We start from the raw sequence: 26,531 nt of genomic DNA on the forward strand, positions 1-26,531 counted from the left end.
TGAAATTTCACGAGTCACTACTCTGTCAAAAAGCAAGATCTAAGTGGATTGCGGAGGGAGATCAGAACACTAGCTTCTTTCATTCAACGATAAATTGGAAGCGGCGCGCAAATTCCATAGTTGGGCTTTGGATTGATGGGGTGTGGGAGGAAAGGCCAGCTGCTATAAAAGAAGAGGTTAGTCGGTTTTTTGAAAACAAATTCAGATCTGATTCTTGGAGCCGACCAGGCTTGGACGGTATTCATTTTAATCAGTTGTCACCTGCTGATAATGCTGGTTTGTTGGCTTCTTTTGAGGATGATGAGGTGAAAGCGGCAGTTTGGGGTTGCGGTGGGGATAAGAGCCCGGGACCCGATGGGTTTAATTTCCGGTTTATTCAGAGGTTTTGGGTGTTGTTGAAGGAGGACTTTATCAAAGCTGTCAAGGGGTTTTGGGATAAGGGTGCTTGGCCCAAGGGTTGCAATGCATCCTTTATCGCTCTCGTCCCTAAAGTCAAGTCTCCGCAGAGTTTGAATGAGTTCAGGCCGATTTCATTAATAGGATGTATCTTTAAGGTGGTCTCAAAATTATTGGCTGGTCGTTTGAAGCTTGTCCTTGGTAAGCTTATTGACTTCAGGCAATCAGCTTTTCTTGGTGGAAGATGTATGTTGGACAGCGTCGTGGTTGCTAATGAAGTGGTTCATGAAGCTAAAATTTGCAAGAAGCCAACCATTATTTTCAAAGTTGATTACGAAAAGGCTTATGATTCAGTACAGTGGGATTTTCTGTTCTATATGATGAGGCGGATGAATTTTGATGAGAGGTGGGTTAAGTGGGTGAGGGGGTGCTTAGAGTCGGCATCTGTGTCGGTTCTAGTGAATGGTAGTCCTAGTGGGGAGTTCAAGATGGAGAAGGGCCTTAGGCAAGGAGATCCTCTTGCTCCGTTTCTTTTTTTGATAGTGGCACAAGGTCTGAATGGGTTGTTTATGAATGCTGTGGCTTTGGGAAAATTTCGAGGGGTTGTAGTGGGTAAGGAGCTAGTGGAGGAAGTGTCTTTACTTCAATTCGCTGATGATACGATTTTTATGGGTGAGGCGACTTTACAGAATGTTGTGGTTATTAAGTGTGTTTTACGGTGCTTTGAGCTTATTTCTGGGTTGAAGGTTAATTTTCATAAAAGCAAATTGGCCTCTATTGCTGTGGAGGCAGATGTGACTAACAGGTTTGCAGCGCTCCTTCACTGTAGGGAGATGAGTATTCCTTTTGTCTATCTGGGTATCCCAGTGGGGGGTCGACCTTGTCTTAGGAGTACTTGGGACCCAGTTATTCAAAAGCTTAAGTCAAGGTTATCTGCATGGAAGATGAAATCTGTGTCTTTTGGGGGAAGAATCTGTTTGCTTCAGAGCGTGCTCTCAGCCCTCCCTTTATTTTTCTTGTCTTTCTTCAAGATGCCAGCAAATGTGTTGAAGATCTGTACGAGTATAATGAGGGATTTCTTATGGGGTGGTTGTGGTGAGTCAAGAAGGGTGGCTTGGGTGAGCTGGTGTGATGTTTGTAAGCCTAAGGAGGCTGGGGGGTTGGGGGTTAAAGATCTCTCAATATTTAATAAGGCGCTCCTTGGTAAATGGAGATGGCGGTTTCTAACGGAGCCAAATAGTATGTGGTGTCGAGTTATTAAGGCCAAATATATGGACAGTAAATCTTCCTATGAATCTTCTTGGTGGCGTGATGTGAAGAGTGCTAGCTGTGATGCGTCAGGTGACTGGTTTGAGCTTGGGTTAAATAAAACAGTCAGAGAGGGAGACGCAACTCAATTTTGGCATGATAATTGGTCAGGGGCTGGAGTGCTTTGTAATAATTACCCTCGGCTCTATAATCTGTCCAGGCTAAAGCATGCGGTGGTTAAAAGCTGCGGGGAGTGGAACCAAGGGGTTTGGGAGTGGAGGCTTAGATGGAGAAGACCCTTGGTGGGGAGGGAGCTGACCTGGGTTCATTCCTTGTTGGATGATGTCAATTCAGTTCAGTTAGTTCATGGTGTTCCTGACAAGTGGACGTGGCTCCCGTGCCAGGAAGGGGTGTTTTCGGTTAACTCTTTTTATTGTTTCTTGCAGGTTCCTGAAGGGTGGTCGTCTGATCCTTTGTTCACACGATTGTGGAGATGTAATGCGCCTTCAAATGTGAAGTCTTTTGGTTGGAGGTTACTTTTGGACCGTGTGCCTACTAAGCTTAACCTATGGCGCCGTAACATTTTGCAGTCCCCTGCTGATCTGATATGCAGTTTCTGTGGACAAGCGGAAGAATCCAGTTTGCACTTATTCTTCTCTTGTGCTTTTGCGTGGCGAGTTTGGTCCAGTTGTTATCTTTGGCTTGGTACGCTTACTGTGTTGCCGGTTGAGATACAGGAACATTTTGGGCAGTTTAGTTTTGGCTGGAACAAACAGCAACAGTATGGTGCTTCCACAGTTTGGTTAGCCGTTGTGTGGTCTTTGTGGCTGGTTCGTAACAACTGTGTCTTCCGGGACCAGGAAGCAGCTGAAATTCAAGAGGTTATGGAGCTGGTTAAATGGCGCTCTTGGGTTTGGCTTAAATCCAATAATGCAGAATTTTCAAATTCAATGTTTGAGTGGTCTACCTCTCCCTTGTTGTGTTTACAATCACTGTAGTAGGTGCAGAATTTGCTGTGTATTGCGTTTGCAGGCTGCTGGTTGGAGTTCCACGTCTGATATTTAGTTGCTGTCATCTTGGGTTGCAGTTCAATTACATTGTGTTGGTTGGTGATTGTTTTGTTTTGCCTGGGTTGTTGTTACGCCAATTTGGTATATTTGGCTTGGTTTATTGGGGTCTTTGGTGTTATTGTAAGGTATTATCTCCAAGTGGGGTAGGTGAGGTAATTACAGGGTGAGGACTGGTATTATTTGGTTTAGTTGCAGCTGTGTCTGCAGTTAATCTCTTTATTTAAACTTTGTCTAGTTAGTCTTTTCCTTGTTTCTGTCTTTGTTTTGGGTTGAAGTACCCCTTGTACTTCCTTTCAATACAATCATGGCTTATCTAAAAAAAAAAAAATCATAAGTTTCAATCACTCTGAATTCTAGTAACACATTTTTTTTTAACAACAGTAACACATCTACTAACTTAAAATGCAAGATGCAATTTCACTGTTTATAGTGCACCATTTTTTTTTGTTGCAGTTGTTAGATAGTTGGGCCTATTTCTTATTTGGGCTTCTTTAGTTGAATGATAGGTTATGTTTCCATAGGTTAGCAGAAATCAATCTCTCCCTTTCTCCCTTGTACGCACGCTCGACCCTCCCTGCTTCTACCGTGTAGGCTCTACAACATCCCTCTACTGCTTTTCTGTTTTCGACGGCGTTCTGGAGCTACCCTTCCCTGAGCTATGCGTTTTTTCCTCTCCTCTGCTCGTCCCTATGGATATCACTTTATAGGTACTTTTCCTATACCCTAATGCATCCCCTATTTTCTTAACGTGATTTCCAGCAAACCCTTCGTCAGTTCCATCCCTTGAATTTGGCCAGTTGTTTCATGGTTGTTCTTGATGCTTGAACCCTAGAAGAGAATCTATGATCTATGCCTATGAGCATCAAGATACGTGTGTGTTACTTTCCATATCTTCCTTCATGAATTCTCGCATAAAGTCCCCTAGAATGTTATCTAGCACATGTTCTCCTCTGTCCAGTTTCCATAGGTACTCTCAAAGCCAACTGTCAATTTTGCTTTACACCCAACACTCCCTCTTCATCTTCATCTTCTTTACGACTTCACTGATTTGATGCAAGGATTGTGCCTATAAATTAAACCATTCGGGTCATGACAAATCAGAACAAGGTGAGTCAATTTTCTTCTATTCCCTTCTTGCAATTCTTATCTCCGATTGGATGAACCTTTGGGGTCATGACTTTCTCCTCTTATTTGTGGGTATTTTAATTAGTTCTAGCATGGAGAAAAACAGACTGGATCAGAAGTCCCTGCATGTGTTTTCTCAGAGACGCAAAGAAAGAAAATAGACATGGGAAGTTTGGAGGATGACGAGTTGGGACAAATGGTACAAGACTTCATTGAATCTGAGTCAACATCCCCTACAAGTTCCACTTCATCAAACCAGATGCTTAATTTTGCAGGTACTCTTTAGTATACTCAAAGACCTAATAAATGAATATTTGGAAATTCTTCTGTTATTGATTCTAAATTAAAATTAGTTTATGGAGAAAAGTTTATATAGGTGGTTTTTGTGTACCAGAATTGATTCTAGGGAAAAATAAACTTATCCAAACATCAAACATGCTATATATATAATGACTAGGTTTCTTATTTTTTTTTCAATTTCTTCGTGGTTTAAGATTGTCTCTGGCATGCTTTTCATGTGTTTTTTTTTTTGTTTTCTCATGTGTTTGGAATGGGTTTCAGGACATTCTCAGTTATGAGACAGCAGCAAAAGCTAAGGTTTAGAAGAATGTGTTGAAACATATGAGAGGCAGAAGACAGGGTTCTAAGAAAACAACAAGTCTGAGTAAATGGCTTGTCATGAGGATGAAAATGGATGGCATCAATGTTTCTTTGTGTCACTCATCTTGGTCCACCTCATTGGGATGTCCTGCTGGTGGGTGGTTCTTCCTCAAGTCTCAACTTTTTTGTCACCCTAAAATGGAATTCATATTTACCAAAATAGTTGTTTTAGCTCCATATTTCTTTGATACAATCTTGTCCAAGTCCAGAATTCATTCTGCCTTTAAATCATTGTAGTATTCTTGCTTTAGAATAAGTTGTAGTGTATGTTTGGAAATCCATATTCTAAAATTATGGCTTCTGGTTAGAAGTGTCTGTGATTTGCTTTTAGCTTTCAGAATTGGTTTTGAAGGAGAAACTGATCCAAAAGGCTAATAGTATTTTTTGAGTGCCATGATCAATTTAGCTTTCAAATTGTGTCTCATTTCTCTGAATCACCAATAAAATTCATTAACATAAATACCCAAATAGCCTTTCTTTTCTCCATTTTTCTTTGGCAGAATCAAGTCCAATTCCATTTGAATCATGTGGTTGGCCAATTCATGCTAAGGAGTGATCAAAATGTTAATCATATATATCACCCTTAACTAGGCCGTAAAGTGAAATTTTGGGTTTTAATTTCGCTATTTAACTTTATGGTTTGCATAACAGGTGAATATGAATTTATTGAAGTCATAACTGAAGACAAGAATCATGCTGGTCCTGTGAGGCTCATAGTAGATATAGACTTCAGGTCCCAATTTGAGCTTGCTAGGCCTTTACAGCACTACAAAGAATTGACAGACTCTCTCCATTTATTTTTGTGGGGACTGAGAACAAACTCTGCAAGGTCATTTATTTTTGAAGTTTTTTTTTACTGTTGAGCTCCATCATGAGTGATTGATCATCACAAATATTTTTGTTTTGTCAAATGTATGCTTAGTGCAATAAAATAATCAGTACCTATTGTAGGTACTTATTTAGAATTTTAAGTATTCTGTGAAGAAACAGAAACAGTGGTTGTTATCATCTACAGGATTGAAAATATGAATATTCTTCTTCAACTTGTGTTTCATTAATATATCAGAGGATATGAAAAAGAAAATCAATCAATGCTACGTGAATAGTGCAAATTAGTTTCAAAGTTCAGATTTAAAATTACACAAGAATCTGTTTAAGGTTATCTCATTTCTTGCATATACCATTTTCTTGACTGAGTTAATCTTGGTGGTGGATATGATTTCACTAAATTAAATAAGTTCAGCTTTCAGCTTTAGCCATTAGTAGTTTCATGGAAAACATGAGGACTATTAATTAAAAGTTCACTTTGCTATGTAGTTCATATATAAATCTGATATAATTATTTTCACTTTTAACGTAGTTGGCGAGTTTCACTTTCAATGCCAGAAGGCACACCTGTGAAGCCACCACATTGTTTGAAGCATACAGAAAAGTTCACTCTTGATCAGGTGGTTGGTCTGGTCTCTTATGCAATTAACTTTTTTTAGCACTGTACATTGAATTAGTCAGGCTTCTTTTGTAATTGCAATGCTCCCTCAAGCTTATGATATTTGGGTCAAAATGCATATATCTCATATACTTTTATAACACACCTTGCCCCTTATTTATATAGTTGGCCAGGTCTGGGTCTTTTTAGACTGACACAATTGTTGTATTTTCTTCCCTCAATTAGCAAAACCTTTTTTAATTATTCTTTATAGTTTATACATGTGAAAATATGAAATATGGTAGCTTTAAGGGTCACAACTCACAATGACCTTTCTAAAGTAAATTACCTTGCAAATAACTGGATGAGGAACTATTACAAAGTTACTGAAGGGTCATTTGTGCCTGAGATTTCTGTTTAAATCATATGGCCTGATCCATTTTCGAATTAACTCCTATATGTGCTCCCTTGGTACACATGTAATTATCCAAGTAAATGCTAGCTTGAAAACTTCTGCAAATAAATTACTTTACAGTGTCTGGCGGAATAGATAATATTCATCATAATTTATTTAGTCATTAAATTCTTGTGCATTTCTTTTTTCATGGCAGGAATGCGTTTGTGTTCCAGATTCGATATGAAGGTACATGCATTTATATCACTTCTATAGTTATTTGTTGTATTTATTTTTATTCATTGGTGTGTATTCAGTCTGCTTGCTATTGACTCATCGTTTATGTCCACCTAATTGTTCTGTGTTCCCTAGGTTGTGATTGGGGAGGGGCTTAAGATTTATGAGGAAGGGTGAGAAAGTTGTTGAACTGCTAGGTATGTAGCAAATTGATTGCATTACCAACTTTTACTTATTTTGGGGGAAATGCATGCGCTTGGTTTGTTAATCTACATTTGGTTATCCCCACTTTTTTTAGAAAACCAGAAGGGACCATTTTCCCTCGTGCATTGGAAGGAAATAAAATTATAAAGCATGTTTTTATAATTGATTCGTTTAAATTTATTTTAAATTTTGTAAGCATACTAGACATTTCACTTATGCTTTGCTTAATATCACAAAATGTGTTTCCTTTCAGAAGATTGACATTTCAAATGATTTATTCTTAGTTTACTAATTCAATTACTATGGATGTACATGTTAGATAAACTATTGACTAATTCACTCTTCAATTTAAGATGCTTATGCTGTTTCTTTGTTTTGGATTATGATTTACTAATTGGTTTGGTGGGAGTGGCTTGCTTTGTAGGGGACCGTCCTGAGACCTATGTTATATATGTTTGTGAGAGTTTCTTCTAACTTCGATAGTACTGTGGTTGATTCATGGTATTTATCTTTTTACTTTGATTTATATTTTATAATTTATGTTTCTTTTTTGAAAAGAAGTATGGGATTAAATGGTGCACCATCCAATTAATTGAGGTTGATATACATCTTCTCATATTTTACAAAAAAAATCGTAATCTATTAGTTTATTTGTTAGCAATTATGCCTTTCGTGACTTTTTTGCATTTGTTATGTTTCAAACCAATCTATAAGGGCATTATATAGTTCTTTCCATCTAAGATGTAGCTTTTTCTTTTATAAAAGGAGGCATTGATGCTATGGCAGTCTTTTATGGTTGTAAGATGACCCTATTTTACTTTTTGACTTTCCTTCTCTGGGTAATGTTCTAGGATCTAAATGGTAGTTCATTGATAGAAGTTGGTGAATGGTGGTAAGAAGAGGTTCTGTAGTGCGGCCAAAATTATGCTTATAGTTTTAATTTTTCGATTTGATTTGTTTCAGATTGAGAATGAGTACGGGAAACGGAGTAAGGTACTAGGATCTGCTGGCCAAAGTTCTGTGAGTTGTGCCGCAAAATTGGTTGTTAACATAGGGACTGTGGTTCCATGGATAATGTGCAAGGAAAGTGATGCACCGAATCCAGTGGTGAGCACTCTCCTTCTTCCTATTGAAAGACATCTAACATCACATGATATTTTCTTCCTATATTGTTTGATGTCTCCGCCCCATTCGCTTAATCCTGAATCTGCGTATTGAATGTATGTTTTGAGCGGTTAGATTGGGCCTGAAATATAAGAGACTCTATGACAGTTACAATGTGTAAGAAATTAGGATAGTGAAAATAAACTCTAACAACTTCCAAGGTGAGGATGGATTTCCTGTAGTCCCCTGAGATTTCCTTGGCCACCACATCCTCATGTGAACTATGTTTCTCCATTAAATATAGTACTAAGCAAACTGCTTAAAATAATCGATACCAGATGCTTGAAACTTATGTAATTGTTAGGAAACTTGAAACTAATATAGATAAGAAATTGTGATTTTGATTGTATTCATCCTCAAGATACCCATACCCCCACTTTTATAGAGTGCTAGATAAAACTTTGACTAGCAATGCCCCTGCACCCATCAGGACCAGTTTCCTCAAAGTGTTGTTTAAAGCATTTTGCTGTACAAACTTGGTACTTATATGGAGAGTTCAACAATAATTGCAAGCTTAATTTAATTTTGATTTTATGTGGTGTTGTTCTCCTTAGCTTATTTACATTTTTTTACTTTATTAAAATTGTTTTGAAATTGCTATTTTCAGAGCTCGGGCATAAGGAACATGGATTCCCATTTTAGTTTGTTTAGTCTTTGAAGTTTATAGGAGAAGTTATCTATATTCATTAACAAAATGAAAAAATTGCAGTCCTAATCATAGTTTATCTGTGTGGATGTAGAGGGTGGGGACATAAACCGTATAGGAGCAATTTTCTCAAAAGAAGACATGGTGATTATGTTCACTAACACTGAAAGTATTATCATGAAAGTTTTCGAGCCAATCACTACGCAGGAGATATACTGAAAAGTTAGGAATGAGCTTTCCGATTTTGTTTGTTTCATTCTGCCGCATGCTTTACTTTCTATGGTCACTTTGTGGTTGCGCAAACACCACTCTGACACTTCAACTTATCCGCATCATTTAGACCTTGATTTCAAAAGTGTAATGCAATACATTCTTTAGCCATCTTTGAGCTGATATGTCGTTTTCAGCTGATATTTTTTAGCTCTTAAAAACTAAACACATTTCATCATCATGTTTCAACAACCCATTACTTAGTTGTATATTATTGATTGATATCAACATGGGTCATGTTGCTAAGATCCCCCCAAGTATATGTTTACTAATGTTCTATATTTATAAGATGATCAGTTATATTTTTTGGTTAAATTTTAAACTCATGATTTATTACTTTTACAAGATCTTGCCCAATTTTCTTATGCCACTGTTTAAGTTGTTGGCACCTCAGGATCCTTGCAAGATATAGATGAAGTTGAACTCCTTGGATTTCTCCCGAGGCAAAATAGGATGTTGCATATGTAGTCTCTACAAACCGTTTGAATAAGGCCATCAAGATGATAAAGAGAAGTGACAGACAGGTTGGAAATGAAGCATTACATTAGGGAGAATGCTTTATTGTCTCTCATTTTCTTTTGTACTGGTTTTTGGTGAACATGTAGTGTTCAAATTTTCCAATTGTCTTAAATGTTTGTAAATGGTTCAAACCCATGAAGACTGTAAAGTTTTGTTAGGGTATGGCAAACAAGAAGTTTGTTTATTCACAAAGGTCATTTAAATATATCATATTGGATTTGCGTTCATGATAATTTGATTATCAACTTGAGATTTTTGACAGTTTACCCACAAACTTCAGAAGTTTATTTCTTTCTTGTCTTACAATTGAGAAAATTTTACTAATGTCAATCTAATATTTTTTAGAATATTGTTGCTTTGTATCCTGTAAATTTGATCATTAAAGCTACTTTGAATTTGTTTATGACATTGTTCTATAATCAGTTTAGCATATGCTAAAAAGGTCTACATTAAAATGAGACTTTTAATTGCCAAATTGGAAACTGTTATAATCTTCGAGTAGTGATACATATACACTCAACTTATCTTACAATCAACTTCAAAAAAAAAAAAACTTATCTTACAATCCACTTCCACCCTATCTCTCTCTCTCTCCATCACCTATCAAATCACTCATTCTCTCATTTTTCTTCTTCTTTTCATGGGGCGTAGATATAGTTGGGGGGTGTTCACATAACTTAATTCATAATCTACAACCTCTATTTGATTTTGAGCACGTCTATAGTGTAGTAAATATGCTACATTTTTCTAAGCAGTTGACGTTTCAATTTCTATGAGTTTAAAGGAGTTTGGTAGAGTGAAATTTTTTGTTTGCCAACTTTTACCATGATGTTGTGGAGGTGGAATATGAAAACTTTACTCAACCAGCTCCTGCCAATGAATAATTTTTGTGGACTGCTGACCTCTCACCTGCATTGTGCAGGGGGAATCAACCTCTGGTAATAGCTATCTATTTTGTTCAAACTTTTTCTTTTTCAAAAATTGACAACAAATCCTTTAAACTATTTAGTTTTGATTTTGTAGCTCATACTGGTATCATTTGTGATTGATCATCTTGACCATCACTCACACTCAGTTAGTGTTAGACTAGCTAATGGTATTACGCATGAATGACAACTCATTTGGGACAGCAAGAGGATGCGTCAATGCATGACGGGGGTTGGCTGGTATCAATTTTGCAGGTCCAAGAAATTCAAGTTCTGTGATCAACTACAATTCTTCAAGCTTCCACAAAACAACACTTTCAAAGTGGTTATTATTCGAAACTAATAGGTGCTCCTGATGGTGTGTGAAAATGAACAATCTGTTTCTTCAACTGCAATAGTTCCTTTAATAATTTAGCTTTGTCATCTTTTTACTATTTTGCTAGCTTGCCTTTGATGTTTGTTGTTCTTTATACAATTACAAAAACTTTATTCTGTCTCTTGAAATTGCGATTTTATTTGTTAAGCCCTTCTACGTTGTTCATCTTATCGATTTATAAGTAAGCTAGGTCGTACTCATATTGCTGAAAGCACGTAAGGAAATATATTAAGTCGGTTTTGTTATTTGATAAGCCTTTATAAGTTGATATTCAACGGATGCTCCAACATTTTTAATGTTTCATATTGTAGTCACAAATGTCTTTTTTATAATAGTCTATTTACATACATCTATGGTATGTCAAAGAACAACCATTTAAACGCATAAAATGAGCCGTGGTGATATGTGTATACACTTGAAGGATAAAAATGCGAACAAAGGAATATTAATACACACTAGTCTAACACTACATAACTCGGTGTTGTAGGCTTGTAGTGCAGTGAACAATCAGACATAGTTTGGTTGCAATTTTAGTTTTTTTATTTAAAAACTGTTTTGAAAACTATTTTTCTGGAAAATATATTGTTTGAATGAGATTTTTGCAACATTTCAAAACTATGATTCATAAACTAAAAATAGAAATAAAATCCATATTTTAGCTCTAGTATTTTAGTTTTTAAAATTGAAAATGAAAATTGTTTTCAAAATTAGATTTTTTTTGTACATCGAAAATATAAATTTTACCCGTCAAGAATCGATCTCTGAACTTTCCCCTACTAACTCATATGTCCCCCAACTCCTACCACTTGAGCTATCTTACGGGGGAAAATTAGGTTATGATAAACATGATTTTAAATTTTTAAATTTTAAAAAAATAGAAAATCAAAAACTATATCATTAAACCATATTTATACTTTTTGTAACAAAAAAAAACCATTCTTATACTTAAAAAAAAATAGTTATTTAACTAGTGCTTGTGGAACATCTTTTTCTTCATTTGCCAAATCATATATGATTGCGAAGCTGTTATTAGTTCCACCAAGCTTGACCCAGGAAAGGTGTTTTCTTTTGGCTCTTATGTAGTTATGATTATATAGGTCCAAACTTGGAGATAAGATCATTGGCTTTATTGGATTAATTAAGGCTAAGCACCAGTTTACATCACTCAACGAACAGTACCATCCCCTTTAAGTCTAAATAATGATGACGTGAAAATGCGTTACAACGGTTGCTCTCAATTAACTCAGGCAAGTGATTAATCATATAAGTTGGATTTCAAAAAAAAACATATAAGTTGACCGGTAACCGTATCGTGATTGTGAGCTATATATTTCAAAAGAATAATTCTATTTTTTAGGTGTTAACTTGTTTAAAATAATGTGACTAACAAATTATTTTTTCGGAATTTAATCTTGTGACTTTTCAAAAATTTGATATTTTTTAAAATTAAAAGTATCAATATCAATATATATTAGAAAATAAGAACTCTCATCAGGCCAATTCGATAAGGTGTCGCTCCCAGATTAATTTTCAGGTCAATTTAATGACGTGTCGCTCACAGATTAATTCTCATTTGATATTAAAAAAATATTTAAAAAAAGCAAATATGTACATTTTTATAATAAATAAAAGAAAAACAAATCCGTGAAAAAAATTCATATATAAAAAAATATTGAAGAGGTAAGCTAACATAGAAATAGAAATTGTTTTGTGTTTTATGTTTTTGATGTTATTTGAATTGTGATCATTGTTATTGCTCACCTTTCTTTTATTGGATTTGCCTTCTTTATATTGTAGGCTGCACTCTAGAATTTAACAACTTCAGTGTTTGTTACTGTATACATATGCATGTAGTTTTGTTGTTTAATTAACAGTGATATAGTTCTCTGACGTAGTGTCATCTAATGTTGCATACTTCACTTTGTTATTCCTGACCCTATTTTATTAGTTATAGCATCGTATTGAACATTGTTTTTAATAAAATATATACAAATTGAATAATTCTAAATAGTTAGTGTATATTTTTTTTTTAAAAATTATATATTGGAAAACACAAAAAGTCGTTTGAATTAATTTTTTGAATAGGTAACTGAATTTAAATTTAAGGCATTTATAAAAAAATCACACGTTGACAAAAAATATGAAGAAAAATACAACAAGTTATCCAAGCACATGTTGACCTTTTTAAATTTTAGATTTTATTAAGATTTTATTTATTTATTTCTTGATTTTTTTCTTAGGTATTTTATTTTATTTTGAGAGTATTAATTAGTTTTTTCGTATTTTTATTGATTTTTCGGATTTTTATTTAATTTAGGATTTTATGACCTTTTATTGTGATTTGCTAGATTTTGGTAGTTTTTTATCTATCTTTATTTAGTATCTTTTTAAATTTTAGATTTGATTAGAATTTAGGTTGTTTATTTCTTGATTATATCTTGTATCTTTTATTTTATTTTGATTTATTTTGAGGTTATTAATTAATTTTTATGGTGTCTTTATTGAATTTTCGGATTTTTATTTAATTTATGATTTTATAAGTTTTTATGGTGATTTACTAGATTTTGATAGTTTTTATCTATCTTTAATTAGTACCTTTTAAAATTTTAGATTTGATTAGGATTTAGGTTGTTTATTTCTTGATTATTTCTTAATTTGTCTTATTTTTATTAAATATTAATTCCAGGAAAAGAGAGCTGATCTGGTGCTGAGGGTCCACAGAGCTACTATGGACACGCAGAAATTGGATGGTTGCTAGGTGAATTTGGCAGAGTTTCTCATTAGCTGCGGACTGCAGTTGTTTATATCTTGTTTCCACTTATCACCTAAGAGAAGTGTGTTTACTGAAATTTTCAAACTCATGTAAGGATGTAACAAAAGGGGAAATTAATCAGGGACTGCTAAGTTAGTTAGATGTTATTATAGTAGTTACATAGTACTAGGACGAGATGAGTTATAAATAAAGGAAAATCAAATTAGAGGAACACATTATGTAGCATTATATATCTCTCATTAAGTATGTCCTTTTGTATCTGAAAATATTGTTAGAGTATGGTATTGAACATATGTTAAGCACAAGAGAAAGTTTTTTGTGCAACACATAGATAAAAAGTGATTGTTTGAACTTATAGGTCGAAATCTAATTCCTATGAGTGGTAAATAAAAAATCAATATGATGTCATTACTTTTTTCATAACTTTTTGAAAGTTTTAAAAAGAAATAAATATAAAGGCATGATAATTTGATGATTAAAATGTATTGTGCGGAGATTAGAAAACCTTAATACATATATAGTGTATTTTGTTTAAGTTAAACTATAAGGTTAAGAGTTCCCACGGGGATGAACATTTTACATGAAAATTCATGTAAAATTAATAGAAAAAGCTCCTACGGGGCAAAACGCTAGAAATAAACCAAGGTATTGATTCATGCCTCAAACACAAGAGCAAATTTCACCGTAAAAACACTAGAAATATTTGTTCTGGAGATAGTTAGTGTATATTTTTTTAGAAGAAAAAAATTGTATATTGGAAAACACAAAATGTCGTTTGAATTAATTTTTTGAATAGGTAAGTGGATTTAAATTTAAGGCATTTATAAAAAAAAAACACATGTTGACAAAAAATATGAAGAAAAATACAACAAGTTATCCAAGCTCGTAAGTAACAAAAAAAAGTTGTTCAACCCGTGAAAAACACACCACCAGTCCACAAGCACCTTTCATAAGTTATAAACCCTAAAGTTACATATTTCATTTAGAGTATTAATTTTTATCATATTTTTATTGAATTTTCGGATTTTAATTTAATTCAGGATTTTATGAGTTTTTATTATGATTTGCTAGATTTTGGCAGTTTTTATCTATCTTTAATTAGTATCTTTTTAAATTTTAGATTTGATTAGGATTTAGGTTGTTTATTTCTTGATTTTATCTTGGGTCTTTTATTTTATTTTAGATTTATTTTGAGAGTATTAATTATTTTTACGGTGTCTTTATTGAATTTTTAGATTTTTATTTAATTCATGATTTTATAAGTTTTTATTGTGATTTGTTAGATTTTGATAGTTTGTATCTATCTTTAATTAGTACCTTTTTAAATTTTAGATTTGATTAAGATTTAGGTTGTTTATTTATTGATTTTTTCTTAATTTGTCTTATTTTTATTTAATGTTAATTCCAGAAAAGGGAGTTGATATGGTACTGAGGGTCCACAGAACTACCATGGACACGCAGAGATTTGATGGTTACTAGGTGAATTTGGTAGAGTTTCTCATTAGCTACGAACTGCGGTTGTTTCTATATTGTTTCCATTTATCACCTAAGAGAAATGTGTTTACTTAAATTTTCAAACTCATGTAAAGATATAACAGAAAGAGAAATTAATCAGGGACTGCTAGGTTAGTTAGATGTTATTATAGTAGTTACTTAGTACTATGACGAGATGAGCTATAAATAGATGGAAATCAAATTAGAGGGACGCATTATGTAGCATTATACATCTCTCATTAAATATGTCATTTATATTTGAAAATATTGCTAAAGTATTGTATTAAACATGTCTTACGCACAAGAGAAAGTTCTTCGTGCAACATACGGATAAAAAGTGATTGTTTGAACTCATAGGTCGAAATCTAATTCCTATGAGTTGTAAATAAAAAATCAATATGATGTCATTACTTTTTTCATAACTTTTTGAAAGTTTTAAAAGGAAATAAATATAAAGGCATGATAATTTGATGATTAAAATGTTTCGTGTGAAAATTAGAAAACATTAATACATATATAGTGTATTTTTGTTATAGTATAGGGTTAAGAGTCCCCACGGGGATGAACATTTTACATGAAAATTCATGTAAAATTAACAGAAAAATAAACTTTAATAAGATGTCACTATTTTACAATATAACTCATATTAAACATGTTCTACATAACAGTATAATCTATTTTTATTTTATTTTGTTCAAATTACAGGGCAAAAACCTCATACGGGTAAGAATATTTTAGCATGGAAATGCTTTAATGTCAAACATAGTAAGAAAATAAAATTTCATATATGATTTAAGTAAATTGTTCATAATTTTTCTAATGATTTTAAGAGTAAATATACATAAAAATTATGTGAGATTTCACGAGGTCTGTGGTATTTCATTTGTGTTGTGGAGTTGTTTTATTAAATGGTTATCTTTTTAGTTTCTTAATTCCATCAGGTAATTATGAATGTATTAAGGGGTGGAATCACATTGTGGTAATAGGGATAATTGTCACCTGTAGACACAAAATTGTTACTTGATATACTATAAAAGATAATAAACTCCCTATATATTTCGGCCTTTCTTCCTTAGAAGACAAACTTCAAGTAGACTAATCAATATATATCTCTTACACATTTTATTATTATATGCAACAAAAGTAGTACTAACAAACTACTAATAAAAAAGTCTGATATATTTCATAAATTTTGTAGGTACCCTGCAATATTGGCTCTAATATGTGTTCTGACTGTTTTATTGGTGATTCCTTATATCTATGATTTGTGCTATTGTCTTCATGTTCATGAAGAGTGTGAAACGATTTTCATGTTGATATGAATCAAGCTTAGGTTATTTTACTATGTGAAAATGGAACCCACATAATCACGTTCATAAAGAATTTTTTCTCTTTTTTTCACTATAGTTATTGTTTATTAGCCATCATTAAACTATCCCCTGATATGTTTTGCAGAATTTGAGATTTGGCTAAGCAATCTTTTTATTAGTTATTTAATTGTACGAATTTCAATCTATTTTTTTTATACATCGAAAAGATAAATTGCACCCGTTAGGAACCGATCCCCGGACCTCCCCCTACCCAACTCATATGCCCCATAGCTCCTACCACTTGAGTTATCCTACGGGGATACGAATTTCAATCTATGCAACAAGAGTCTCAATTTAAGACTTTTTGACCACTTTGCTCATCATTTCAGACTCTTCTATTTTATTTGTTGTTTATTATATTTTAATAATTAAGGTATTGATTGATGTATCAAATACAATAAACATATTCCCGTGTTGCATGGGTAAAAAACACTAGAGTTTATAGGTTACTACCTATAAGGTTTGGTGTACATTTATGGAGGGTGGAAGGATATTACTCCAACAAATCAACCATTATTAATGTAAAACTTGCTTTTGGCTTATTAACTTATGTGTTTTTCAAAATCTTTATATTAGTTAATTCAGTGTATGCTTACAAAACACTAAAATTGAATGTTTGAATTTGTGCTCTTTAAATATCCACATCCTCTTTAAATATCCACATCCTTATTATGATTATTCTTACATTCTTAACATCTTAAATATCTTATAATTTAAAATATTAATCGATGTATCAAATACAATAGACAAATTCCTCGTGCAACGCGCGAGTAAAAAACACTAGTATAATTAATTTTAGTATTGTTTTCAAAATTTTAAAAGTGTATATTTATATATTTTTATAACTATAATAATTGGATAGTAAGAAAATTACGAGGAATAAAAAATATCAATACATATGTACTATAAAATCAATCAATATATATTAGAAAAGAAGAACTTCTATCAGGCTAATTTAGTGACGTATCATTCTCACGTTAATTCTTAGTGACGTGTCATTCTCACGTTAATTCTCATTAAAAAAATTCAACGTGTCATTCTCAGGTTAATTCTTATAAAAAAATACATTTTTAAATTTTAGATTTGATTAGGATTTAATTTGTTTATTTCTTGATTTTATCTTAATTTATTTTTGATTTAATTTTAGAGTATTAATTAATTTTTAAACCGAATTTTAAAAGATTTTTCCTAATTATCTAAGATTTAAACAAACACGCATAATCACATTCATGATTAACTGATATATCAAATACAATAGACATATTCCCCGTGCAACGCACGGGAAAAAACACTAGTTTATATTTATAATAATAACTCTTTTTCTAAAATATTAGAAATATTATTGAAGGAAGTAACAATTTTAATCTAAAACACTTAGTTCAAAAAAAAAAGGCTTAATTCCACTTTGAGCCCCTGATGTTTCTAAAATGTGTGATTGACACCCCCCGTGTTTAAAATGTGCGGTCAGGGCCCCTAACGTTACAAAAACGTTAACTTTGGGCCCTTCCGTCCACTTCCGTTAGTTGACCAAACGGAAATGCTGACGTGGGACCCTTTAATTAATAAAAAAATTCATTTTTCTAATAAAAAATATTAAAACATAATAATTTTTTTTTAATTTTGGTAAATTAACCCTAAATCCCTTTCAACCTTAATTTAACCCCAATTTGAACCCTAATCCAATCTGACCCATTCCCAATTTCATATCTAATGCTTCTCCTCCTCATTATCCCATTCCCACCCAACAACAAAAACCCCCCACAACACTGTCACCGCCAACCCCACTCTCCCAACACCGCCACCAGCTCCTCTAACCCTCGCCCCCGCACCACCACCGCCAACTCCTCAAAACCCAATCTTCTGCCCACCCCAAAAAACATTACTGAAAATCCCCCAAAACCCCTCTCTCACACACACAGATTCGAGTTGTCACACCCAAGGAGATGAAGTAGAGGTGACAGAGGGATGGATCTAGAACTCGCGGTAGAGACAAAGAAGATCATGAAGGAGGAAGGGAGATCGAGGGTTAGAAGGCCCACGACCACAGTGACGACTTTGGTGGAGGCGCGACACCCCTACCGTGGCGGCATGGTCAAAGCTCGGTGGTCACAGCAAGCGAGGTGGAACAAGCAGCGGTAAGGAAGTGGCTCGAGCGGGCATTCATTCTGGTATTGGAGTTTGGAGTTGTTGTTCCTCCTTCATCTCTTTCTGATCATGGATTTGGGGATTTGGTTGAGGGGATTGGGGCTTTAATTTGATTGAGGTTTTCTGGTTTGAGGATGAAGGTGATGGCTTCTGGGTCGTAAGGCAGATTTGGTGGTTACATTGGGTTGGAGGTTTGTGTTCTTTGATGTGGGTTCAGGTTCTGATTAGAGATTTGTCATGGCGGTGGCAGTTATTGATGGCTTATGGGTTTTGTGTTCATGCCTGAAGGAGAATTCTGGGTTCAATTTGGGGGGAAAATTGGGGGTAATCGGGTAGGGTTAATTTTGGGAGAATTCTGGGTTCAATTTTGACCCAAAAATTGCAGAACTCTTGCTCTTTCTCTCGCTCACTCTTTGTAACACCCCAATTTCTCAACTGAGGAGTCACATTAGTAACCTAACAAAGTCTAAGGACCAATCTGCAATCCCTAAAAACCAAGGGAATTTTTTTCCTGTAAGACAACTAAACACTTCGGCTAAAAGGTTGGAAACATACCATAACTTTATTTAGATAACTTGTTTCCCGATATACAGTAATAATAGTTTACAATACTGTAATTCAGGTTCCCTCTGATACGATTGTCCTGCACGATGCTAAGACAAGAGGTTCGACAATCGCTTAACAATAAAACAGAACTTAACAACAAAACAATAACACTCAGAAGTTGTTCACCCAGTTCAGTGAAAACTTTCACCTACGTCTGGAGGGTTTGCACCCAAAGAAAGGAAATCCACTATCTCAAGATTCAGGAATTACAGACACTCATGAACGACTTAGTTCATAGTTCACTTCCTAATCTACCCAGTGTATTTCTACTTAGAATCCCAACCTAAGTATGAGAGCCCCTCTCACTTTCTCTCAATCACTGCCACAGTGATTGGTGAACACAATGAACAAGTAAAGTTTGAACGCAATCAAACAACACAGAACCTCTCTTTGCTTTATAGAATCAGTGAACAAAGACAGATTCACAACTAACACAGGACGAAGCACAATAACAAATCCTAAAACTCTTAATCTCTCTTTCAGCTTCGGTGATCTTCACGTTTTAGGTCTTCATCCTTTTATAGACTTCAGCAGCGGTAGCATGGGCTTTAGGGTTAGCACGGGCTGAAGAAACAGATTCCAATAACAGCAATTTGAAAACGCAATCTTGATAGATTCGGTTTCTTATTGCACAAGTAAAGATAGAAATCAATCTTTTAACAAAGATTGGTTCAACAAATAACAACCCAACAACTAAAACCCTTTTGGAATAGTTACTTGCTCCTCAAGTAACTCAAAAACATATCTTCAGCAAATCTTCAGAAGGCCCATAACAGAAACACAAGCTGAGGACTGATGTCCTAGCTTCACGAGGTCAGATGCCACGGCATCTGCTTCGAAAATCAGTTGTTTTGACAAAATGCAAGGCAACATGTTCCAACAATCTCCCCCTTTGTCAAATTTTGTCTAAAACAACTCACAATCAGAGAGGATAAAACCTAGAGAAAAAACTCTCCCCCTTAGTCAGAACTCCCCCTCAAACAAACGCATCTACACAACCCACTATCATACTTCAGAAGGCATAGTCGGAACAAAACACTTTAGCAGCACAAACACACAACCAGAGGTACAATCAGCCTTAGCACATGATAACATCAAAATGAATCAGTTTGAACATCATCGTATCAGAAATACTACCATCAAAAGTACTGCTCATCAGAGGCAACATTTCAGAAACAAACATAGCCATCGTCTTGAACTTGTCTTCAGACCAGAGCTAACACTATCAGAACACACATAGCACAGTAGAAACAGAAGCAACTTCTCACAACTTCTGAGAACATGAACATCTGAACCAAAACAACTTCTGATCTGCGAACATCTGAACAAAACAAACTTCTGAACAAAAACAAACTTCTGATCTAAAACATCTTCTGAACTAAAACATCTTCTGAACTAAAACATCTTCTGATCTGCGAACATCTGAACAGAACAAACTTCTGAACAAAAACATCTTCTGATCTGCGAACATCTGAACAGAACAAACTTCTGAACAAAAACAAACTTCTGATCTAAAACATCTTCTGAACTAAAACATCTTCTGAACTGAAACATCTGAACAGAACCAACTTCTGAACCTCAAACTTCTGAACATAAACAACTTCTGAACCACAAAACTGCTCAAAAACAAATTTCTTCTGATCTGAAACTTAAAACTACTCCCCCTTTTTAGTACAAATTTGCAAAGGGTTCATCCAAAACAAAAGACAAGATCAAAATCAAAGCAAACTATGCTTCAGAACCGGACTTTTCCTTGGAACCTTCGGCACTTCTCTCTGTACTTGCTTCAGATCCTTCCTCCTCGTCGCTTTGTTCAACATCTTGACGTTCTTCTTCTTGTAACTTGAGTAGCAACGCATCAACTTTGAGCTTCCTGGCAGTACTCACCCGGATTGTTTCTTGTAAAGCCTTGGAGACTTCCAGTAATTCAGCAATTATGGCCTTAGTGTCAGATGCAGTCACAGTAGGCGCAGATGTTTTGCTAGTTGGTAAGGCAATGTCGAGAACATGTGGGTCCATAAACAAACGTTGATCCAAAGTGATTGGAACACCACAAGACATAGCCACATCATCAGCTCTGAGAATCTGAGGATGTTGCTTCAGAATGATCTCAGTAAGAAGTGATGGAAACGAAACAGGCAGCTTCACAGCACAAGTATCAGCATGCTTCAATGTCTGCTCAAACACAAAAGTTCCAAAATCAAAATCAATAGACTTGCCTATCCGATAGATTAATTTGGCAAGCGTTGCAGAAACTCCAGAAGTATGCTGAGTAGGAACCCAATTCACAGCACCAATCCTGTTAAGAATAGCATACTTCACACTCAGATTTCCAGTAGAGAGCAGCTTCTTGCTAGGCCACTTCTTCACATAACCAGCGCTAAGTTCCTTGGCCACTACATCCATGGACACTTCTTCATCAACAAAGGCAATAGCACTTCTGCCAAGTGCTTGATTGATCACAGCAGGTGAGAACACAACACATTCAGCTCTCACATAGACTTTCCTGAATTCTGCACTATCAGGACGTCCCACATCAACAGAGAGATTTACCAAGAACTCTCTCACAAGCCTCTCATAGCACCTACCAACATTCTGAATAGTCTTCATCAGACCTGCTTTCTCAATAAGTGCAATAACATCTCTACATTCAAGAACATCAGAGCCAACTTCCCTTTCCTTGGCCATTCTCCTCTTGCAAACAAACTTCCACTTCTGAACATTCTCTTCTAAGTGAAAAGACACTCTATCAATAGGAACGGCAGGAACATTCTGAGGAATACGCTTACCAGAAAACTTCTTTTTCTCAGAAGATCGAATGTTCTGAACACCGACTTCAACATCTGATTCAGAGTCTTCAACGTCAACTGGAGTCTTCCTCTTCTTCTTCTCAGTGGGAGTCTTGTCTTCCTTTTGCTTTCCCTTACTCTTCACACTAGCCTGTCGGGACTTGTAGGTTATAGGTGAAGACTTGGATTTCTTTGATGGAGTAGGAGTGACTTCAGGAGAAGAAACCCTTCTTTTCTTCTTCATCCTCGCAGCAACACTATCAGCAAAGGACTCAGTCAGAGGAACATCATCAGAAGCATCATCAGAGATGTTCTGAACAGAGGCTGGAGCCTGGTTTGGCTCTTCAGAATTGGTACCCTCAGAGTTACCATTCTTTGGATCAGCATCCTTTGAAGAGGATGACACAGAGATGTCTGGCTGGGCAGCATTGCCTGAATCTTCATGAGAAGTGGAATCCTTTCCAGAATTTTCTTGAGCAGAACTTTCCTTAGACCTGGATGTCTCAACATTAGGTACAACATCAGGCACAGTAGAATCTTCATCATTGATCTCCTCTTCGTTAGGAACAATTGGGGCTTTGCTGTTCTTGACCTGTGATTCGTAGACCTTACACGTTGGGTTTTTTGATCGCATCTTCTTGAAGACTTTCTTGGACACAGAAGATGGTTGAGAAGTATCACTCTTCAAACCCATACACTTGACTCCTTTTGCAGTTCTCTCAATCTTAGCCTTGACAGATTCCTTCCTTCCTGAGCTTTGAGACATGATGAATCGAGAGTAAATACAAACAGAGTACAGAACAATGAGCACAACTTTCAGATGAACGATGATAAGTCTTGAAAAAGATAGATGCACAAGCGGTTGAGAGAACACAATTTGACCGTTGAAGGTAGTTATAGGATAAGCGAACCATGAAGTAACCTTCTCTCTGCTGATGTCACAACGGCAGTTAATGATGAACAAAAATAAACTAGCCGTTGACACATATGGACACGCTAATTGCTATGCATCAAAAAGGCAAATCCCTAGATTTCCTCTTAATTTTTCAAATGTAAGTGCATCAAGGGGTTTTGGGAAAATATCAGCCAATTGCTTGTCAGTTGTAACATGTTCCAAGTTGACAATTTTATCCTCCACCAAGTCTCTAATGAAATGATGTCTAATGTCAATATGCTTGGTCCTGCTATGCTGTATGGGATTCTTGGAAATATTGATTGCACTGAGATTGTCGCAGTACAATGTCATGACATCCTGCTCAACATCATACTCTTTCAACATTTGCTTCATCCACATGAGTTGAGTACAACTACTTCCGGCTGCAATATATTCTGCTTCAGCTGTAGACAATGAGACACAATTCTGCTTCTTGCTAAACCATGAAATCAGATTATTCCCTAGAAAGAAACATCCACCAGATGTGCTTTTTCTATCATCTGCACTGCCTGCCCAATCGGCATCACAGAAACCAACTAACGAAGAATTTGTATCATGAGTATAGAGAATACCATATTCACTCGTGCCATTGATGTACTTGATAATTCTCTTGACTTGTAGCAGATGACTAGCCTTAGGAGCTGCTTGATATCTTGCACATACACCTACTGCAAAGGTGATATCTGGTCTGCTGGCAGTGAGATACAACAAGCTTCCAATCATGCTTCTATAGAGACTTTGATCAACATCTTCTCCTTGCTCATCTTTGGACATCTTGATGTGTGTAGCAGCAGGGGTTCTCTTGTGACCAGCCTTTTCAAGACCAAATTTCTTGACTAGGCCTTTAGCATACTTACTCTGAGATATGAACATGGAATCCTCCATTTGCTTGACTTGTAGTCCTAGAAAATAATTCAGTTCACCAACTAAGCTCATCTCAAATTCAGATTTCATTTGTTGAACGAAATGTGCCACCATTGAGTTAGACATTCCTCCAAAAACAATGTCATCCACATAAATCTGTGCTATCATGAGCTTTCCTTTGTCATTCTTTACAAACAGAGTTTTATCAATTCCTCCCTTGCAGTAACCATTGCTTATGAGAAACTCAGTTAATCTTTCATACCAAGCCCTAGGTGCTTGCTTCAAACCATACAAGGCCTTCCTCAACTTGTACACATGATCTGGATGATGTGGATCTGTAAATCCTTTAGGCTGTTCAACATAAACTTCTTCATTCAAATAGCCATTCAGAAAAGCACTCTTCACATCCATCTGATAAAGTCTGAACTTCAAGAGACAAGCAACACCTAACAAGAGTCTTATAGATTCCAGTCTAGCTACTGGAGCAAAGGTCTCATCAAAATCAACTCCTTCTATCTGAGTATATCCTTGAGCAACAAGCCTTGCTTTATTCCTTGTGACTGTTCCAGCTTCATCTGATTTGTTCTTGAAGATCCACTTGGTGCCAATGATGTTTACTTCTTCAGGTCTGGGCACTAACTCCCACACTTCATTTCTTCTGAACTGCTCTAGCTCTTCTTGCATAGCATTTATCCAGTATTCATCAGTGAGAGCTTCATTAACATTCTTGGGTTCTATTTTAGAGATGAAACAACTGTGAGCAATAATACTTCTGGATCTGGTAGTCACCCCTTCTTGAAGATTACCAATAATGTTTTCTTGAGGATGATTCTTCTGAACCCTGATTGATGGAGCTTTGTTTGATGTGATATCTTTGTCTTCCTTTTCATCAGCACTTGTTTCTGACTCATTGTCTAGGGCGGTTGCTGGAGCATTGGCTGGAACATCAGTACCATCATCATCTTCATTCAGAACTGCTTCTTCCTTCTTGCTTGGTTCATCATCCACAGTCACATTCACAGATTCTATCATGGTCCTCGTGCGAGAGTTAAAAACTCTATAAGCTTTGCTGTTCATAGAATACCCCATGAAAATTCCTTCATCACTTCTAGGATCAAGCTTCCTCTTAGGATCACGATCTGCAAGAATATAACATTTACTTCCAAAGATGTGAAAGTATTTTACAGATGACTTTCTACCTTTCCATAGCTCATATTGTGTAGAGGATGTCCCTGCCCTGATGGTGACTCTATTATGTATGTAACAAGCAGTACTCATAGCTTTAGCCCAGAACTGGTGTGGAATCTTCTTAGCATGTAACATTACTCTGGCTGATTCCTGGAGAGTTCTATTTTTCCGTTCAACAATTCCATTCTGCTGTGGAGTGATGGGGGCAGAAAATTCATGGCTAATACCTTCTGTTCCACAGAACTCCAAGAATTTTGAATTCTCAAACTCCCTTCCATGATCACTTCTGATTCTTACAATCACACAGTCCTTCTCATTCTGAAGTCTCAAACATAGGTTCTTGAATATTTCAAATGTCTCTGATTTTTCTCTCATAAATTCAACCCATGTATACCTTGAAAAGTCATCTACACAGACAAACACATACCTCTTTCCTCCCAAGCTTTCAACTTGCATGGGACCCATGAGATCCATGTGAAGCAATTCCAGAACCTTCGTTGTGGTCTGATGCTGGATCATCTTGTGAGACACCTTGGTTTGCTTACCAATCTGACATTCTCCACATAGCTTCCCTTCTCCCAAGCTCAGATTGGGCAATCCCCTTATTGCTTCATCAGCTATAACTTTTTGCATGTTCCTGTAGTTGAGATGTCTTAGTCTTTGATGCCATACATTCACCTCACCTTCTTTAGTTAACATACATCTGGAAACATGAGTTTTTTCTTCTGATGTCCACATGTAACAGTTGTCTTTTGATCTGACTCCTCTCATCACAACTTTTTCATCATCAGTGGTCACAACACATTCTATCTTATTGAACTTCACATCATACCCTTGATCGCACAGTTGACTTATGCTGATTAGGTTGGCAGTTAAGCCATTTACAAGCAACACATTGTTCAAGTTAGGAGATTCTGTGCTAACAAGCTTTCCTACCCCCTTGATCTTTCCTTTAGCTCCATCTCCAAAAGTAACATAGTTAGTGGAGTGACTTCTGATATCTTGCAAGAAGCTCTTGTTTCCTGTCATGTGCTTTGAGCAGCCACTATCAAAATACCAATCTTCTTCTGATGATGCTCTGAAGGACGTGTAGGCTACCTGACATCTGACTTCACCCTTGGGCTTCCATTCCTTCTTCATCTTAACAAGCCTTTTATCGTGCATCTGAGGATAGCCATATAACCTGTAACAGTAAGGCTTTATGTGACCATTCTTACCACAGTAGTGACACTTCCAAAGTACAATTTTCTCAAGCTTGAGCTGGGATTTCCCATGTTGAGGTACATGTCGAGGCAATGGATCTGACAACTGATAATTTCTGGGCTTCTTGAATTCAGTTTGTTTTGCAGCAGACACAAACTTCTTTGATCCTTTTTGACCTTCTTTGTTCGTTGTTCTGTAGTCAAAACCAATTCCCTTCAGACTCCCTCCTTGCTTGCTAGTTTCTTTCAGAATCTCATCAAGCATGTCAGAACCACTGTTTAGCATTCTAACAGATTTATGAGTGGCTTCAAGTTTTCTTGTCAGAATTGTTACTTCCTCTTGAAGTCCTGCATTAATCAATATTAGGTTAGCTTTTTCCATAACATCAGCATTATTAAACTTACTTTGCCATTCCTCCAGATCCTCCTTCAGTTTTGTGCTGAGCTCTTTCAACCTTTCATTCTGAGACACAAGTTGCTCTATCTCACTTTGCTTTTCTCTCAC

The 26,531-nt window shown here is 35.6% G+C and overlaps 1 pseudogene across 1 annotated transcript; it reads left to right on the forward strand.

Annotated features, from left to right (window-relative positions):
- Positions 1 to 3,230: 3,230 nt before the first annotated feature.
- LOC130710645 (uncharacterized) lies at positions 3,231 to 9,586 on the forward strand (annotated as a pseudogene). The gene is made up of 9 exons (XR_009010401.1): positions 3,231 to 3,821; positions 3,925 to 4,114; positions 4,401 to 4,593; positions 5,151 to 5,328; positions 5,860 to 5,947; positions 6,537 to 6,568; positions 6,692 to 6,753; positions 7,724 to 7,867; positions 8,665 to 9,586. The product of XR_009010401.1 is annotated as an uncharacterized LOC130710645 (transcript).
- The last annotated feature ends 16,945 nt before the right edge of the window (positions 9,587 to 26,531 follow it).

Source organism: Lotus japonicus, chromosome 4, assembly GCF_012489685.1.
Source record: "Lotus japonicus ecotype B-129 chromosome 4, LjGifu_v1.2".
Taxonomy (NCBI): Eukaryota; Viridiplantae; Streptophyta; class Magnoliopsida; order Fabales; family Fabaceae; genus Lotus; species Lotus japonicus.